General features: G+C 54.8%; 1 non-coding gene across 1 annotated transcript; it reads right to left on the reverse strand.

The window, feature by feature from the left end:
• Positions 1–600: 600 nt before the first annotated feature.
• Positions 601–672, reverse strand: TRNAG-GCC. The gene has a single exon. It is a non-coding gene; the product is annotated as a tRNA-Gly (tRNA).
• Positions 673–17,143: the final 16,471 nt, after the last annotated feature.

Consider the following 17,143-nt stretch of genomic DNA (forward strand, 5'->3'; position numbering starts at 1 on the left):
AGTCCCCAGTCCTGTCTCTGTCCCACCCTCACTGGCTCCTGTGCTGCTTCTTGGGGGGGGGTTGGTGGTTGGGAGATAAGGGCGGCAGATTGAAGCTAAGTCTGGGCCCCTGTGGGGTGTCGTGGTGATGCTGCAAGGTGCTGGGCTGGGTGTTGGGGAGCCAGCAGCCCCTGTAGAGCCCTCTCGGCAGGCTTGCTTGGGGGGTGCCCACCCTGAGGCACAGCCACCTCACAGGTAGTGGCCGAGGGACCCTGCACTCTCATCCTCTGCCCAAAGCAGACACCTCAGAACCTAGGCAGTGGGAGCTGCGGCTAGTGGGGTGCAGCTGCTCCAGACACTGCTAGGGGCAAGAATGACCCCCCCCCCCCCCCGCCGCTCAGCTTTGCCCACATTCCTGACCACTTGGCCCCAGGGAGGTAAGAAGGCTGTCCTAAACCAGGGTGTGTTCAGGCACCTTGTTCAGGCAATGTGAAGAGAAGTTGCTCAGTCATGTCCAACTCTTTGCGATCCTGTGGACGATAGTCCACCAGGCTCCTCTGTCCCTAGAATTTTCCAGACAAGAATGCTGGAGTGGGTTGCCATGTCCTTCTCCAGGGGATCTTCCCTACCCGGGGATCAAACCCAGGTCTCCTGCATGGCAGGCAGATGCTTTACCCTCTGAGCTACCAGGGAAGTCCTTGTTGAGGCAATAGTAGTGATCATAAGAGAGGCAGCGCTTCGTCATCTTTTCAGGGAAGATGTTTGATTGTTTTACTTTCCTGGTCGCTACATTTTGTGTTGAGAGGAGATTTGGGGAGCTTCAAAAATGATGACGTCGTCACGGCCACTTTGCCTCAGCTCAGAGGTCTGTTTCTTCTCTTCCACTTAACAGCACGATTGGTGCGTTTGCGCTGGAATCTCTTTTATTTTCTGTGTTCTGTTTGCACCTCTTTTGCTCCTTTCTTGCCTTCATTTGCACTGGCCAGGTTGTCCCGTCTTCTCTTTAAACCTGCTATATTCTGATTTCTGTTATTTTCATCTGCATGCCTCCTCAGTCATGTCTGACTCTCTGTGACCCCATGGACTGCAGCCTGCCAGGCTCCTCTGTCCATGGCATTCTCCAGGCAAGGATACTGGAGCGGGTTGCCGTTTCCTTCTCCAGGGGACCTTCCCAACCCGGGGATCAAGCGCGGGTCTCCTGCACTGGGAGGCAGGTTCTTTAGCGCTGAGTCGCTGGGGAGATCTAGCAGCACCGTGGCCTTACCAAGGTTGCAGTGAGCCAGACCCTCCTCCCAGATCACACACGGACCCAGAATACTTACTTCACCTCAGTCTCTCCCTCTAGCAGCTTTGATGTTTTGTTGCCTGGCATTTAGCTTTTTTAATATATAAATTTATTTATTTTAATTGGAGGCTAATTACTTTACGATATTGTATTGGTTTTGCCATACATCAACTGGCATTTAGCTTTTCTCTGTCTGCTTTGTAGCAGCCCTGGGAGTCATTGCTAGCTTCTACAGCTCCTCGGGTAGGTAGTACTCTGCTGCCTTTCTGTTCTCCTGGCCTCTCGAAGGTCCATTTGGGACCAGGCATCCTGAGGCTAACCCTTTACTTTCCTTTCTTCAGTGTTGGCATCCACTCTCAATTTCTCTCTCTCTCTCTTTTTTTTTTTTTGGTATGAAAATGTTTTTCTTTCAAGAGTGAGTGTGAAAGGGCTCCCCTGGCAGTCCACTGTTTAAGACTCTGTGATTCTAATGTACGAGGCCCGGGTTTGATCCCTGGTTGGGGAGCTGACGTCCACATGCTGGGCAGCACAGCCAAAACAATTTTTAAAAAAGGGAGAATGAGGATGAATATGTTCTTACTGGGGACAGAATTCCTGTTTGGCAGGCTTTTTTTAAGCACGTTCACTCCTTTCTTCCCCTGTTCCGTGGCCTCTGCTGTTCTGGTGAGAAGTTGGTCAGCTGTCTAACCGTCCTTCCTTTGAACAGAAGCTGTTTTCCTCTAGCAGATTTTATTATTTTCTCTTTGTTTCTTTTTTCCTCAAGTGTCTAGATCTCGACATACGTTGACTCTTTGGATTGTTGTCTTTCATCAATTTCAGAGCCTTCCCAGTCACATCTGCACAGATTCTGTGTCCGAGATTTCCCCTCCCTTTTCCTCCTGAGAGGCCTTCTCCTGTCTCTGCCTCTCTCGCCCCTGTGCGTTCTGCTGGCTCTGGGCCCACTTCTGGGTCGTCCTCCATCGCCCATCCATTCCTGCCCCGCCGGGTCCCCGTCGGGTTTAAAGTCCAGCTTTAGGCTTGTTCTGAGCGTGCTCTCTGCTTTATGCTGCTTTATTTGGGACCTCACGTGTCATTGTTTTATACTCCATGCAGTTGTTTTCAAGGTTCTAACTTATTTCTTTTAAAAAAGCAAAAATAGAACCATGGAATTCCCTGGCGGTCCAGTGGTTAAGACTCAGCGCTCTCACTGCCATGGGCTGGGTTCAGTCCCTGGTCAGGGAACTGAGATCCTGCATGATGGGGCCAAAAAAAAAAAAAAAGAATGAGACTTTAGTGGGGGTGGGGTGTCTGGGGACTCTGCTCTGATCAGTTGTGCTGTGAACCCAAAGCTGCTCCAAAAATTGAAATCTATTTAAAACGCAGAAAGAGCAGGTGCTCTGAATCAGAGCTGTTAATTCTGCGTCTGAAGGTGCTGCGGGCCTTGTGCCCCTCTTCACGCTTGGCTCTTGCTCACCTGCCCCTGGCCTCCCTGGCGTCGCGAGCTGCATGTTCATCACTGTCCCTGAGGCCTCAGGTTAGAAGCCTTTCTCAGAGGGACTGCTTGCCCGCCTGGCCGCCCTTGCCCGCTGGTCACGTGTCATGCGAGGCCTCTGCCGTCCAGGGTCCTCGGGGCTAGGCGTCCTGCTGCAGCTGCTGCCCCATCCATGGCAGACCGTCTGAGCCCCATGGACTGGGATGGGGGGCAGTGGAGTGAGCACGTTTCTCGAGTGGCCCCCGATGGTGGCCCCCGACCGTTAGCCCTTTGGGCCTCTCTTAGCCCTGGGAGGGCATCCAGGGAGACCCCACCCCCCAGGCCTGGAGCAGGTCCATTCTCCTTCTCCTCCCAGAAGCTGTTGGCTGTAGGTGAAAGCTGCCTTGGTCTTTCCATAATGTGTTGTCTCTCTGTCCAGACGGGCCCTGGAATTTGGCCTCTCAGGATCTTTGTTGCCTCTAGATGGGAAGTGAGTGAGTTCTCACCTGACCAGCCCACCATTACCTGGAAAAGGTTCGGACACCCTCTCGTGCCCCCATGGAGTGTTGCAGAGTTTGGAGGTAATGGTTTCTGTCTAGGCTGGAGCCATGAACAGAGAGCTGGCTGTGGAGTGGGGCTCAAGCTTGAGGTCACGTTGTCACGGCTTCAGGGCCACGCTTGAAACGACCTTGGGTGGACCAGGAGCCCACACCCTGTGAGCTTGGAAGGGGTGTGGTGTGTGTGCCCTGAAACAGCTCCTCACCCCAGCGCCAGCGCTGCGTCAGCCACAGCTTGGAGAGACCAGCAGGGCTTCCGGGGAGAGTCCAGGTAATGTGAGGGGCGTGCCTGGGAGGGGCTGTCCAGCAAGAGCTTCAGAAAGGGGGGTGGCTGTGTGAGAGCCATCAGGGAGCTTCCCACGTGGACAAGCTCAGCGAGCAGCTTCTGGGTTAATGTTCCTGTTGCCTCTCATCCAACAGGCACAGACCAACCGGGAGGCCCAGCCAGAGCTTGGGGCACTGGCGGACACAGGGTGGGAGAGCTGTCGGGCTGACTGGGCGGGCAGGTGGGGCATGGACGAGTCCAGACAGAGCCACTTCGAGGCCGACGTGCAAAGCCAGGTGTGAGTCAGGGACCAGCGGCGCTGACTGCAGCATCCACTCGGGTGGGGTCAGCTCGCCCCTGGGCATGGTCAGGGAGTGAGGTTGGGAAGAGGTGGAAGAGCTCAGCACCACGGACAGCGCCCTCTCCCTCAGGCTCCAAAACAGGCCCTCCAGAGTCCTGGACCCCCACCTTCACTGAGGATGGCAGGCAAGCCCTCCGCCTGGGTTGCAGGGCATCAGCTGCTTTGGGCCACCTTGAGGCAGACTCCTTGGAACCGTGGCCATCTACTTTGTCCATTCTTCCTCCTGGAGCCAGAGCGGCGGGTGGGAAGGGCAGACTCTTCCCTGGGAGGTAGGCGCACGTTCTTGCTCCAGCGGGAATGCTGTGCCGGTGAGCACGTCCCCATGACGCCGTGGGGAGGTCACACGGCCGCTCGCACGTATGCGTGACTTGTCTTGAGAAGTACTGCTTAGAGCAGTTGGCTTGAGAAATGGCGTGAATCAATTAAAATACAACATCTTTTTTTTTCCTGGCTACATTTGGGAAGAGATTAAAGCAAAGCTTTGCCAAGAAGCCCGCAGGCCGTGATGAAGTCAGGTTTGGAAGGAGACCGAAGGACGTGTCAGCGCACCTGCCGTCAGCAAGCTGGTGCACCGCTGCTGGGTCCCAGCCCTGCTAACCGGCCACCTGAGTTTTAATTAATGCCTGCTCCGGCTTCACTGTCTCTCTCTCTCTTTTTTTTAAAAAAAAAAATCCATCTGCACTTGGGACCCTGGTCAGCAGCGGAAAACAAGCTGCTTCCTGGTTCTCTGCCCACCAGGTCTGCCCACCCTCTCATTCCATGTAGTAAGAAAGAGGAGGGCCTTTTTAAAACACCTTGAAGGAACAGGAAGGGACTCTTTTCTAAAAGCAGCAGATAAAGTCAGAAATTAAAGTCTGGGGCTCCCCAGAAGGCTGAGTGGTAAAGACTCTGCCTGCCGATGCAGGAGAAACAGGTTCGATCTCTGGTCCGGGAAGATCCCGCATGCCATGGGGCAGCTGAGCCCGTGCTCCACGACTGTTGAGCTTCGGCTTCAAAACCCAGGAACTGCAAGTACTGAGCCCACAAGCTGCAGCCACTGAGGCCTGAGTGGCCGAGGCCTGTGCATCACAGCAAGGGAGCCCGCTCACCCCGACTGGAGAGTAACCCCCGCTCACCCCAGCTGGAGGGAGCCCACTCACCCCAACTGGAGGGCAACCCCGCTCACCCTGGCTGGAGAGTAACCCCGCTCACCCCGACTATAGAGTAACCCCCGCTCACCCCAGCTGCAGGGAGGCCCGCTCACCCCGACTGGAGGGCAACTCCGTTCACCTCGGCTGGAGAGTAACCCTGCTCACCCCGGCTGCAGGGAGCCCCGCTCACCCTGACTGGAGGGCAACCCCACTCACCCCGGCTGGAGAGTAACCCTGCTCACCCTGGCTAGAGAGTAACCCCCGCTCACCCCGGCTGCAGGGAGCCCTGCTCACCCTGGCTGCAGGGAGCCCCGCTCACCCCGACTAGAGAGTAACCCCCGCTCACCCCAACTAGAGAGTAACCCCCGCTCACCCTGACTGGAGGGAACCCCACTCACCCCGACTGGAGGGTAACCCTGCTCACCCTGGCTAGAGAAAAGCCTGCAAGCATAGCAGGAAGACCCAGCATGGTCTAATTAAATAAATCAATACAATTCTATGTATCTATTAAAACAAAAGAAATGAGAGTCTGCTGGTGGGTCTTCACCAGGAGCCACTCCTGACCTGTTCACTTCCTCTGCCACATGTCTCCTGGAGGACCGACCTCGTGGCCGACGCCCACAGCTGGACTAGAGCCCACTCTCGGACCCCCGGGCTGATCCCCAAATCTCGCCGACGCAAGAGCGGATGTTCCAGGTCAAAACCAGCTGACTCCAAGGGTTCTGCTGCGTGGCAGCTCCTGTAGGTGAAAATGCTCTGAATTGGGGGAAGTCCGTCCATGCAGTGTGTGTCCCCCCTGGGCCTCAGCCCCTGAGCCGGGACCCCCAGACCGTGTGTAGCCAGGAGCTAGTGGAGGGCACCCAAGAGGGCACCACGGTTTCATGGAGCTTCTGCCCCAGAGGAGACACCGGCTGAGCTTGGCAGGTGTGGAGGGGGCGCTGCTGGAGGAGGTCCACGGGCAGGAGCACCGTCCAGTGACCTGTTTCCATGCCTCCTTCGGGACACCACCTCCACCGAACTTTGCGTGAAACTGGATGCTTTTGAACTGTGGTGTTGAAGGAGACTCTTGAGTGTTCCTTGGACTGCAAGGAGATCCAACCAGGCCATTCTAAATGAAATCAGTCCTGGGTGTTCATTGGAAGGACTGATGTGGAAGCTGAAACTCCAATACTTTGGCCACCTCATGTGAAGAGTTGATTCATTGGAAAAGACTCTGATGCTGGGAGGGATTGGGGACAGGAGGAGAAGGGGATGACAGAGGATGAGATGGCTGGATGGCATCACCGACTCAATGGACATGAGTTTGAGTGAACTCCGGGAGTTGGTGATGGACAGGGAGGTCTGGCGTGCTGAAGTTCATGGGGTTGCAAAGAGTTGGACACGACTGAGTGACTAAACTGAACTGTGGGTCTTCAGCAGAGCTGCCCACAGACAGAAGGTTTTCCCAGACCGAGGTGGGGTGGGTGAGAAGACAGGTGATGGCAGGATGGGACAGAAGCCCTTCCATACGCAAGGGCCTCTCCGCAGCTGTGACCAGGTGTTTCAGTGGGATAAACACGCATCTTAGCGTTGAGATGGTCGGTACAGTTTCCTGCGGTGTTCTTTGGCATCTATGGAGAGACTCCAATACTTTGGCCACCTCATGCGAGCTGACTCATTTGAAAAGACCCTGATGCTGGGAAAGGTTGAAGGCGGAAGGAGAAGGGGACGACAGAGGATGAGACGGCTGATGGCATCACTGACTCGATGGACGTGGGTCTGAGTGGACTCCGGGAGCTGGTGATGGACAGGGAGGCCTGGCGTGCCGCGGTTCATGGGGTCACAGAGTCGGGCACCCTGGGCGGCTGAGCGGAGCTGCACTGAGCTGTGCTTCGCGCATCAGTCTCTCCTGTATTTTCTCGGCACTGGGTTTCGGTCTAGTGACCATCTTCTCAGGGTCTGGATGTGGGGTTCGTGATTTGGGATGTAATCTGTGGAGCAGGAGCCCCTTTCCTGCCAGAGGGGTTCAGGGGTGCCCAGGAAACAGCTGTCCTGGGGCACCAGCGTGGCTGCGGGGCCCCTCCCCCACCCTGTGCGTGCAGAGTCCTGGGGCCTTTGCGGCGTTTGCCGGGGTTGCTCTCCCCCCGGTGCTCGTGTGTCCTCCCTGCCCCTTCCCCGCGTGGCCGGCTCTGGGGCCTGGGGCTGGGCACCCACGGCGGGAACAAGGGCAGCTGTGTCCTGCGTTTTTAACCCCATGACAGGGGCATCTGTCCAGTCCCAGCCTGGGACAACGTCCACCTCACTGGCCCAGAGTGAATGCGCCTATTCTTCGCCGTGGCTTCAGATTAAATGAGCCAATTAGCGCTGGGCACAGTGGGCTGTGTCCTTGGCAGACAGGCATGGGGAGGGGGCACCCAGGGATGCCCCAGCAGGAGGACCACGCTCCAGCCACTTGCAGGCCAGGTAGGGGCTCAGCCAGCTACGTGCTAAACCCCTGCATGTAAACCGCACCCACTCTTCCCTGGATCGCAGGGCCTCAGGGCTGCCTGATGGGGAGTGTGGGCTTCAGACCCTCGTGAGAGCAGCAGGCGGGGGGCATGGGCTGCCTGGCTGCAGACCGGGAGTGACTCCAGGTGCAGGGCTGCCCCCCGGGTGAGGGACCTGCTTGGCAGCTGTGGGTGGAAATGGAAAATGGGGGCCGAGGAATTAGCTTCTTCCTCTCTTTTTATTATTATTTTATATATAATCATATTTTATTTCCAAATTATAAGATTACGAGAGAAGCTGGTTTTGTTTTTAATTGGAGGGTAATTGCTTTACGATGCTGCATTAGTTTCTGTAGCGAGGTGTGAGTCAGCTGCACGTATACACGTGTCTCCTCCCCCCGAGCCTCCCTCCCTCCCGCCTGCTCTCTCTCTCTCTTTTTTTAATTTGGCTGCGTGGCATGTGGGATCTTCGCTCCCCAACCAGGGATTGAACCTGCGGTCCCTGCATTGGGAGCGGGAGTCTGAACCACTGGACCCACAGGGGCTCATTTCTGACGTTGCAGTTAACAGGGACTCTGGAACTAGCTGAGGTGCATGGCTGTGTTACCTGCACGGAGGGCACAGCTGTGCCGGCGCCCCAGGTGTGTGGTGTGTGTGGCCTCGGGAGGGCGGAGGGCGCGAGGCTGAGTTCCCTCTGTTTCCCAGGGGAGCGCCCCACATGCACCCAGGAATTGAAGCTCGGAGATGCGGGACCCACCAGGTAGAGCTACAGAGGTGCTTCCAAGACCGTGCCCACCGCGTACCGCGCAGGCCGCCCTGTGGATACGAGTGTGGGCAGGGGAACAGGATCGCATGAGAAGCAGTGGGGCGGGACGCGGGCTGCTGGGAGGTCGAGGTTGGTCCTGACGGGAGGCCCGCTCGGAAGCAGAGCTCTGGCCAGGGTTCCGCCACAACCAGCTGCCCGGGCAGCTCGGGGGCCCCCTCTGTGGCTCCGTATTCACAGGCCGGCATCCTCGGTCTCAGGGTGCTTGTCCCCCTGGGCTCTTGGGCTGGGAAACGGCTCAGGTCCACACCCCTGGGTGACTGCTCTCTCCTGCCTGATCCTGAGGACTTGTTCAGCCGCCAATGAAAAGGCCTTGGCTTCTGTGTCACGTGGGGTTCAGCGGCGGTGCCCTGGCTAGAACACAGAACACGCTTCGGTTTTGCAGACCCTCCCTGTGGGCAGGAGGAGAGTCCTTCCTCCCCGAGAGCTTTCTTCTGGAAGCATCTGGTGCCGCCAGGACCAGGGGACACAGAGACCGGTTCCCAGGAGCAGGCCAGGTAGTAGCCTGGGTGCGGGCTCACCCTGGGCCCGTGGGAGGGCATGTCCCATCTCCAGTGTGAGCTGAGATCGACTGAGTCTCTCTCCCTCTAGGGAGGGAGATTTACTGAGGATGAAAGTGTGAATGGTCCCTCGTGCACACCAGGAGGGACTCTGAAAACTCCAGCATTCACGTATTTCTAAATAAAGACGGCGTTGTACGTGGCAACACACGGATGATCAAGACATCCTGGGAAGGGGGGCCGGAGGTGCTGGCCTCTGTGTCTGTCTCTCCCCAGCCTGGAGAGCAGCCCTGCAGACCGTCTGACCTCAGGGATGGCACTGGAGCTGCCAGGCTTCAGAGAGCTGCAAGAGCGGCCTCAGGATGGACATGGTGGCCGCCAGCAGAGGCAGGTGGGCGCTTGGAGCTGAGGCTCAGAGCAGGGGGCCAGGCTAGGGTCCTCAGGCTCCACCTCTGCCCACCCACCTGCCCCTCCTGTCAGGCTCACCCACAGGGCTCAGCTCCCAGGAGAAATCTGACCTCACCCCAGAGCCGGAGGGGATGGGGAAGCGGACATTTTCAAAGATTTGTGTGTTGGGGCAAGGCTGCTGCCTGAGATAAATGGAGCTGCTGGCGAGGCAGCCAGTGAGGGAGACTCTCCTTCCTCCATGCACTTGAACGTGTTATGGAAGCAACCGGAATTCTCCCGGCTCATTTTACAGGGGAGGATGGAGAGAAAGAAGGAGGGGAGAGTGGTCAGTCGACCTGGGAGCCAGGAGAGGAAGTTTCACCTGCCGCCTCTGCCCCCGACCCCACTGGGAGCCCAGACTGCAGCCGCTGCTGGTGGGGAGAGGGGCTGCTTTCCCAGGGCAGAGAGCTGCGTCTTCATGGGAAAGCAGAGAGCAGGCAAAACGTAGCTGGATGGATTGGGCCTCGCACGGCGCTCAGACCCTTCCTGAGCGTGGACTGAAGGACCCAGCGGCCCTGCGAGGTGACCTGGACCTCGTGAGTCTGCTCCCCCCGGCGGGGAAACATCTCAGGAGACCCTGAAGAGCCCAGTGCATGCCTTGCCCTAGTTTGAGGCTTGGAATGATGTGACCCCAGCTCCCAGTCAGGAAGAATGGGAAGGTGGGTCCCCGCAGGTGACCCTGGAGGGGGTGGGCAGAAGCAGACACAGGCCGGCTCTGGAAGATCAGGGAGAAAGCAGTGCGACTGTTCCGACAGGCCCAGTAGAAGGGTTTGATAAAGTGCAGCACCCAGCTGCAAATTTAAAAACCCGGCCACTTGGCAAATTTGGATTACAGATGCCCCGTCTCACCTGATAAAGGGAACCTTCCAGAATCCTGCAGCAAATGTGGTTTGTGATGACAGACCAAGCATTTCTCTTCGAGAAAGAACACAAGAGAAGGATGCTAATGTCGTTACTCCTCCTCGGCAGTGTGTGGAGGATCCCCCCAGCACAACAACATAGGAGGAGTCGCTTGGAAGTACGAAGATCGGAAAGGAAGAGACAGAACTGCCCTCCCATGGAAACTAAAGGAATTTCAGTGAGTCGCTGGCACAAGGTGGATATAAAGAAATCCACAGTGTTCCTATCCACCCCTTCTCACTGGTGATGCACGGGCAGGGATGGTAATACACGCAAATGCCTCTCGTGAGGGTAGCACGCATTTCCAATGCTTGGCATGAGGAGTAAGTGTGTCAAAAGTTGTGCAAAACCTTTCAGAGAAAATGACACAACAAAGACATTTCTAAAACTTGTAGGTAAGTGGAGAACTGTACTGTGTCCATGTAGAAGAAGATTCAGTGTCAAAGAGGTGTTAATTCTCTCTCGGTCAATCCATAAGTTCAGTGTAATTTCAACCAAAGTCCAACCAGGTTTTCATTGCTCTGGACAAATTAACAAAAGAGAAATAAATGCCAAGAGAGGCAAAATTTGAAGAACAACAAGGCGGAGGAGAAGGGCTTCAGGGCAGAGATTAACCAAGAGGCCAGCACCAGGGAGCAGGCATCTGAGAGTCTGGGGACACGAGAGGCCAGGGTGGGCCAGGCCGACCTGGCCGAGCAGCGGAGGACGGCGCGCCCAGCCGGCTTCCCCGTGAGAAGCACTTCGGTGAGACGTTCAGAAGGAAACCTGGGAGGGTGTCTTCACGCATTAGGAAAGCATTTCTTCAGTAAGAAGCAAAAACATCCTGGGAAAAAAGAGATACACTGGTTACATTACACCATCAACAAAGCATACTGACCAGAGTGTGCAATGGGCTCCCTCCAAGCAATGAAGGGTGACCGACGCGGGAGAGACAAAGGGTGGAAGAAGGGTCAGATGAGCGCGGTGCACAGACCTGGCCCGCGATCGGCTCGTCAAAGACGAGCTCATGTGTCAGGGAAATGCATGTGTGTGTCAGGGAAACGCAAGACAGGGCAACAGTAAGCTCTCCTGCCAGCCCCGCAGAGCAGCCTTCGGCTCGGTGAGGCGCCGGGGGTGGTCAGCTTACGTGGTCCGGGTGCTGCTCCAAGAGCGGTTCATAACCTCTCAGCAGTGAGTCAGGGGGCCTCCGCTCCCCCGGTCACCCCCTCCCACCCCTGCTAGAAGATATCTGGGCAGGTGGGCCTCAGACGTGCACGAGGGTGTCCACAGTAGCCCTTTCTGGAAGAACAGACTGTTTCTTCTACGTTGGGGGGTGGGGTGGGGATGAGTATGCGGTGTGCTGCATTCCTACACAGGGGATTCAGTGAAAACAAATGAAGACCCACAAGCCCCAGTGTGGATAGACTTGGAGGAAGTAATGTTGATCGAAAGGAAAATTGCAAAAGGATGCGAGCAGTGTGACCGTTTCTGTTTTTCAAGACATGTGCAGCAATAGTGGTGACGACGGAGGCACACTCGTGTCGGGGGAGGGGGCGGGACCTCGGAGCACTGGGCTGGGGGGTCAGCGCTGCAGCAGACGGGGCGGCGCGGGTCGGTGGCAGACGAACTGGCTCTGAGAGCGCCAGGCCTGGGGACAGAGGTGCAGGGGAGGACAGGTGTCTGGAGCTCAGACAGCGCACAGCAGGCCCGGATTGGGAAGAATTGTGAAGCAGCCCAGCGCTCCCGCGGAGCAGGCGGCGCAGGCCTGGGGAGGAAACGTGGAAGCCGGGCGGGCGGCCGGCGGTCAGGCCCGCGGCCTCGGGTTTGCTGGGAGCTGCGTGGCCTCGGGTCTCACTCGGAGGAGCTGGACGCTGCGCCCTGTGGCCTCTCGGCCCCTCTATGCTCCCCTCACGTTCTGGCCTGAATGCTCAGCTGTGGTTTCTGGGATCTCCAAGAGCCCGGGGCATCTCCAAGAGCCCAGGTTGAGGCCAGCAACCAAACCTCAGCTCCTCAAAGAAAGACAGTCCTTTTCTTATTCATGTATTCCTTTACTTTCCAAATTCACTATAATTAGCACATTTTACTTTCAGGATTAGAAAAACAGGTGCTATTTAAATAAACAAAGTTCTCTTGAAGTTTCATAAATTCATTGGTCCTCAGTAACGCCCTCCTCACCCCTCAGTCAGCGTGGGGTCTTTGGAGAGGCCATTGTTTCCTCACCCCTGATTTCAGGAGAACTGTGGGCAGGGGACGAATTTGCAGCATGACATAAAGCGCATGTGTGTAGGTGTGTTTGAAAATGAAAGTCAATATTTTCTGAATCCAAAAATAAATGTATATTCACCGTTACAAGGTACATACAATTTGGGAAGATACAATCCAAAAGTCAGCTCCCCTGAGATCAGATCCCCTGACCCCTGGAGAGACATTTCATGCTTTGGTGTGCACTTTCAGGCTTTTTATGTTTCTGTGACTTCAACACACACAAATATGTATATATATGCACACATTTCCCCCATGTTTTTATTGTGCTAAAATGCATATAATATTAAATTATATTAAAATATTATTATTATTATATTATACTATTATAATAATATATTATTAAAATATATTAAATAAAAAATATTAAATTATACCATCTTAACCACTTCATTTATTTTCTGGCCACACCACATGGCTTGTAGGATCTTAGTTTCCTGGATCAGACCCCAGCAATGAAAGCACCCTGGCCTAGCCGCTGGCCTGCCCGGGAAGCGCACAGTTCAGTACACGCCCACATCGTTGTGCAAGTCACCACCCTCATCTGCTTGGCCCTGTGCGTCTCTCAAAATGAAAGCCACTCCCTCTAAGCAGTAGCTCCTCGCCCGCCCCCTCCCAGCCCCTGGAGACCCCTGGACTTGCTCTCTGAGCCTGGCTGCTTTTAGGGACCTCCTACGAGTGAGATTCTGTGATGTGTCTTTTTGGGTTTGGATGGTCTCACATAGCCTCGTGTCCTCAAGGTTCATCTGCGTTGTAGCATACTGTGGAATTTCCTTCCTTTTGAAGGTGGAATAATATTCAGTTGTGTGTACACATCACCTTTTGCTTATGCACTCATCCGTCTGGGGGCATTTCCACCTTTTCGCTCTTGTGAATTGTGCTGCTCTGAACACAGAGACGCAATATCTCAAGACCCCGCATTCCGCTCATTTGGGTGTTTACCTAGAGGTGGAATCTCTGGATCACAGGGTAATTCTATTTCTTTGAGGAACCATCATACTGTGTTCCAGCTGCTGAGTCATTTTACATTCTTGCCGTGAGTGCTCAGGGGTTCCAGTTTCCCCACATCCTTGCCAGCATTTGTTTATTGCTTTATTTTTAAAATAGTATCCATCCTTATGGATGTGGGGTAATATCTTGGGTTTCGCTCATAGCTCAGTTGGTAAAGAATCCACCTGCAAAGCAGGATAACCCAGTTTGACTCCTGGGTCAGGAAGATCCGCTGGAGAAAGGATAGGTTACACACTCCAGTATTCTTGGCCTTCCCTTGTGGCTCAGCTGGTAAAGAATCCGCCTGCATCAGGAGACCGGGATTCGATCCCTGGATTAGGAAGATCCCCTGGAGAAGTAAAAGCTAGCCAGCCCAGTATTCTGACCTGGAGAATTTCCTGGACTGTATTAGCCCAAGGAGTCACAAAGGGTCAAACGTGACTGAGCGGCTGTCCCTTTCCCTGACAATCAGTGACGCTGAGCGTCCCTTCACGGGCTTATTGGCTGTCTGTCCACCTTTAGAGAAATGCCTGTGCAAGCCCTTTCCCATTCTTTCTTAACTTTTTTATTTTTAAATTTTTTATCTTTTAAATTATGAAAGTATAATAACACATTTACAGGAGACTTTGAAAATACAGGACAAAGTCACATGTAGTTCCACTGTATCTTACAATTGTTTAAGTAGATAAACTATGATTTTCAGTCAGAGTTTTAATATCAAACTCTCAAAAATTAACAGAATGACTAGACAGAAAAGTAGAAGGATATAACAGAGCTGACGAGCACTATGAACCAATTCAGCATAATTAAAACTTATACAGTGTTCACACAACAGCAGGGTGCAAGTTCTATTCAAGTTCCCACGGACGATAAACCTTTGTCCATTTTCCAATCTGGCTATTTTTTGTTGTTGAGTTTTAGGAGTTCTCTATGTAGCCTAGATTCTAATCCTTTATCAGACGCAGGGTTTGCAACTATGTCCTTCCGTTCTGGGGGTTTCCTTTTTACTCTGTGGATACTGTCATTTGATGCACAACATTTTTAAAAATGCTCACGAAGTCCAACTTGTCTATTTTTTCTTCTGTTGCCTGATAGCCAAGAAATCACTTTTAAGTCCAACGTTGTGAAGCTTTTTGTCCTGTATTTTCTTCTAAAGGTTGTATTGTTTTAGATCTTATGTTTAGGTCCTTCCTTCGTTTTGAGTTGATCTTGGCATATGGTGTGAGGTGAGGTCCAACTTCATTCTCTCCCATGTGGATACTTGGTTTTTCTGGCACTGTTTGTTGAAAAGACTGTCCTCTCTAATGGATGGTCCTGGCACCCTTGTCAAAAATGGTTTGAACATGTGTGCGAGCTCTCCATTCTGTTTCTGGGCTCTCTGTTCTATTCCATTGCTCTATGCGTCTGTGTTTAATGCACATGCTTATTTCTAAAAATAGAAGCGTGATCGTACTGTACACACTTTGCACAGCCGGCTTTTGACACGCTTAGCAGCGTGTTGTTTCCGTGTCTCTCCGTCAGTACAGAGCCTCAGGCCGTGCTCCGTGGTGCCGCCGCGCTGTGGCCCGTGTTCATCCGTGATTCGTGTAAACCATCTGTCGTTGGACTTTCAGGAAGATTCGCTGGAGGAGGAAATGGCACCCACTCCAGTGTTCTTGCCTAGAGAATTCCATGGACAGAGGAGCCTGACGGGCTACAGTCCACAGGGTCACAGAGTCAGCCCCGACTCAGCGATGGGGCACAGACGCCCAGGCGGCTTCCGTTGAGGAGGTGTCTCTGCTGTGTCGTGGCAATGTTGTCATAATCGTCCCTAACTGGGTTCTATTTAAAGTGCCCGGCACAGGCTAAGTGCTGTGAAAGTGTTTGTTCCATAAAATCTATACAAGCACCATCATCATTTCCTCAGGACGCATTCTCTGAAGTCCCGTTTCCCAGTTAAAGCGCGTGTGGCCTGCCTCCCACCTGGAAGGACGCTGCCCTGAGCTGGGCCTCAGCAGACCCCACAGAGCGGGCGATCCTGTGTCCGGGCCCCGTGTGCCCCTCGGCAGGGCGTGGGGTCTGGATCTTGGCCCCAGAGCCGCCCTCCTCTCTCCAGGCCCACCTTGGATCATGGCCCCAGCACGTGCCAGCGGGGTGACCTGGGCAAATCACCTGACTTCTTGGTGGCTTGGTTTCCCACCTGGACTCCAGCATGGCTGCAGGATCTGTCCTGCAGGGCAGCGTGTGAGGTCCCCGGCAGCCCAGTCCCGCCTCCTTGATCAGTCGGAGCAGCTGGACTCTGAGTGCCCTGAAGCTCAGACAGCCCTGAGGCCCTGCCTGTTCTAAGCACCACCTTGCTTCCGTCGGGTTCGTGATGGGACACGGCCAGGCTGACATCCGTTGCCCGGGTGGGCCCGGCTGCCTTGTATTCATCTCTGTGTTTCCATTCTTCAGAGCTTAACGGATCCTAATCCCTTCTATCACCTCACCATGAACACCCTCAAGCTGAAAGTTCATTCATATCGTGTTGTTATTATTTAGTTGCTAAGTTGTGTCCAACTCTCGTGACCCCATGGACTGTAGTCTTCCAGGCTCCTCTGTCCGTGGGATTTCTCCAGCAAGAATGCTGGAGTGGGTGCCATTTCCTTCCCCATTCATGTTACTGGCCTTACAGCTGCATGGAATCTAGGGGGGGTTCTCTAAAGGTAAGGGGGCCAGGCGCCATCCTGGAGCGCTGTGGCAGGAGCTGTTGCCGGGAGGATGTGGCCAGACGCACCGAGTCTAGGGTTCCTGCTGCGTGAACACAGAGAAGCCGCCGGCAGGCCAGGCAGCGCTTCCCCACCGCCTCCTCCCCGCGGCCTCTGAATGGAGCCGCGGTAGCATCTCTGAGCGCAGCTCCGGAGAGCTCTCGATCCTGCTTGGAAATGGCAGGAGCTGGTCCCTCCCCCTGGATGTAGTCACCGCGTGGTAAATTCCATCTGAAAAGAGGAGCCGTGCTTTGCTGAGTCACAGAACCCGGGGAGCTGATTGCACAGGCGGCAGAGAGCGTCCCGGGGTCAGAGGAAGGTGGAGGAGAGGCCGCAGACCGGAGGGGCTCGGCTGTAAGTGCTTCGCTTTGAGCGCTGCGGGGGCTTTGCCGTGTTCAGGTGGGGCTGAGGGCTTTCTGCACGGGTTTCCCGTGTGAGCTGGCTCCTGTGTTCAGCATGCATACGGATGTAGCTGGAAAGTTCACTGGGAGCAGGGGCCAGATAAGTCGTCTTACGTGTGCAAAGGGCATCACAGAGGACGAGGGCCCCACCTGCCCTCTGCTCCCTCTGCTCCTGCGGCATCTGGGGGAGGGCTGGGCCTGGGGTGCTGGCTGTGGGATCCCTGCTCAGAGCCGCTGGTCTCCAGGCAGCCATGGGCGTGGGGGTGGGGGGCTGTGCGTCTCCGTGCTGGGTGTGGCGTCCCTCGTCCTGGGGGTGGGGTGGCCTGAGGGGGGCTCCTGGGCCAGGTTTGTTTTTTTTTTTTTTAATAACAGGCATGTCTGTGGCTCCCTCCTTGCCATCTGTCTGCCCTGTGGAGGGATGGGGTCTTCTCTTTAAAACTTAATCAAGAATCACAGACATCCTTTCTCCTGCAAGGGGCTCAACGTGTTTGGGGGTGACAGCAGCTTATTACCTGATTTCCAGCACTTTTCCTTGAAAGAAACGGGTGTTGTTATGCGTGACTTGGTCCCTCCAGTTTTTGCAGAGAACATCAGTAGTTGAGTGGAGCTGGTCGGGTTCGGTG

The sequence above is a fragment of the Oryx dammah genome, unplaced genomic scaffold (genome assembly GCF_014754425.2).
Source record: "Oryx dammah isolate SB20612 unplaced genomic scaffold, SCBI_Odam_1.1 HiC_scaffold_14, whole genome shotgun sequence".
Lineage (NCBI taxonomy): Eukaryota > Metazoa > Chordata > Mammalia > Artiodactyla > Bovidae > Oryx > Oryx dammah.